The following is a 2,910-nucleotide window of genomic DNA, read 5'->3' on the forward strand; positions in this document are numbered from 1 at the left end:
TGGGGACAGGAGCCATGGGGGAAGTAAGGGTGGGTGGGTGGGGCAGCACATGATCTCATCACTAGCCAAGCACTTGATATTTGTTGGGAAAAAGGAGAATCAGTCTTTTTTTTTTTTTTTTAAATGATGTTATCTCTGGTAGGTCAGCCATAGTAAGGCAAGGCCTAGTATCAAGACTGTCTGGACAGTACAAAATGGACTTGATGGGACAGGAAAATGAGGAAAAGAGGGGGAATAGAAAACCTCAGATATATAGAAAAGTATGGCAAGATGACAACACGGAAAGAAGAGGTGTTGAGATGGGTGAATATGTTCAAACTACATTTAATGAAATTCCTAAAGAATTAATAAAAACATTTTTATTAATTATTTTATTTATTTAATATCCCAAATGTTGCCCTCTTTTCCTCTGCTGCATCTTCCTTGCCTAGGGCTTCAAGTCTCTACAGGATTAGGCATATCCTCTTACACTGAGGTCATACAAGGCAGTCCTCTGTTACATATGTGCCTGGGGCCACAGACCAGTCCATGTAGACTCTTTGGTTGGTGGCTCAGTCTCTGGGAACTGTGATGGGTCTGGGTTAGTTAATACCTTTGGTCTTACTACAAGGTTGCCATCACCTTCAGTTCCTTCAATCCTTCCCCTAACTCTTCCATAGGGATCCCTGACCTCTGTCCCATGCTTGGCTATGAGTATCTGCATCTGCCTCAGTCAGCTGCTAGGAGGTAGAGCCTCTCAGAGGACATCCATGCTAGACTCTTGTCTGCAAGTACAGCATGGCATTAGTAATAGTGTCAGGGTTTGATGCCCACCTGTGGGATTGATCCCAAGTTAGGACAGTCGTTGGTTGGCCATTCCTTCAGTCTCTGCATTCTTCAGTCTCTCGATTTTTGTTCTTGAATTTAGACAGGAGCAATTTTGGGTTGAAATTTTGTAGGTAGGTTGAGTCCCTATCCTTCCACTGGGGATCCTGTCTGACTACTAGAGGTGGTCTCTTTAGCTTCCATATCCCTACTGTTGGGCATTTTGGCTAACGTCACTCACATTGAGTCCTGGAAGCCTCTCCCATCCCAGGTCTCTGGGACTTTTTAAAGGTTCCCCTTACCCTCCATTCCTGGCAGCTGCATATTTCCTTTCATTCTCCTGATTCTCTCTCCTGTTTCCCCCCATACCTGACCCTATCCACCTTTTCCCTTCCCCTCCCCCTTTCCCATCCAGGTCCTTCCCATTCTCTGCCTCCCATGATTATATAAAGCATTTTAAAAACATATCAGAAAGTAATACTGCTGAATTTTTTTTTCCAAGAGTAATTTTATACTGGAAAATATTTATGGAAAGTTAAGAAACTTTTCCCATGGATAAATGGGATAAATTAATTCCATATTCTAAATTTTGTGTTTAATTTTATATGCTACCTGAAATTAACATTATAATGGTATACAAATCTAAGTTGTTTTCCCATTGGCTACCCAATAATCTTATTTATTTCATGGAATATTTATAAAACTATAAAGTAGCCGGGCGTGGTGGCGCACGCCTTTAATCCCAGCACTCTGGAGGCAGAGGCAGGCGGATTTCTGAGTTCGAGGCCAGCCTGGTCTACAAAGTGAGTTCCAGGACAGCCAGAGCTACACAGAGAAACCCTGTCTCGAAAAACCAAAAAAAAAAAAAAAAACCAAAAAAAAAAAAAAAAACCAAAACAAAACAAAACTATAAAGTATGGGTCTAATTTTTGCATCACAATTCATGATATGAATACAATCACTGGAGAAATCAGTGCTTTGAGCTACTAAGATTGAGCTAGTTTCTTGCTCAGCGGCAAGGAAACACAAGAGTGTTTTCTTTGAATTAATTATTTAATCACAAGCACTTGCTCTTATACTTATGGAAACTGTTAGTTATACAAAGTCTGAACCTGTCTGACCTTTTGACTTCCAGCCAATAGAATATAGTAGAAGTGATGATGTCTTCATTTTGAGCCTCAGCCTCAAGAGGCTGGTGTGTTTGTGAAGACATGACTCATCCCTGCTGGCCCCACAGCCGACCACAGACTTGAGCAGCTCAGCTGACATCAGCCCAGCCCAGCCCAGCCCAGAAGTCCCCACCCAGTTGGCCCCAAGCTATACTGCCAACGCAAAGAATCCTGTTCTAGAAAATAGCTCTTGCTGCAGTGTTTTGAAATGATTTGTTAAACAACAGTTATGTTACAGAGACCATATTTTATTTGCTACTAACCAAAAGCAAAATTAAGAAATATTGGTTGTTCTGTCCAGTTATAGAGAATGAGGTTATATTTTTTTACACTTTATAATTCTGAGAATGAAACCAATAAAATAACTGATTTTTTTTTCCTCTGTGAAAAATACCATAGGAACACATAATACTTTTGTGGAATTTCTATTATAAATTTAAATCCTTAATTCAATTATGAGACAATAGATGAATCCAAGGCCTGAAGATAACTCAGTAGGTAGGGTCATTTGCTGCTAAGCCTGATAACTCAAATTCAGTACCTGTGTTCCAAAGAACTGACTCCTGTAAATTGTCCTTTGACCTCCAAATGGAAGCTGTGGTGGAAGACACACACACACACCCCACAATAAATAAATTTAATAAAACTTAGAAAATAAGCTAATCCAAATTGAAGGACATTCTTTAATTAAGCTAGGGTTATAAAGATGGGGGGGGGGGGAGAACAGCAAGAACCAAATTGAGGACATGTGGTATGAGGACATGTGATAGCAAAATGCAGCACAGGCCTCCACACTGGATCCTTTTAGTATAAAGAATATTTTGGGGATATTGAACAAATATGGGCAGAGTTCATGATTAGTGGCAGCAGGACATGTGTGGGTGGATTGTGATTATGTAAGAAATATTCTTGTATAAACAAGGAGTTATGTGTTCAA

Source organism: Mus caroli, chromosome 3 (genome assembly GCF_900094665.2).
Source record: "Mus caroli chromosome 3, CAROLI_EIJ_v1.1, whole genome shotgun sequence".
Taxonomy (NCBI): Eukaryota; Metazoa; Chordata; class Mammalia; order Rodentia; family Muridae; genus Mus; species Mus caroli.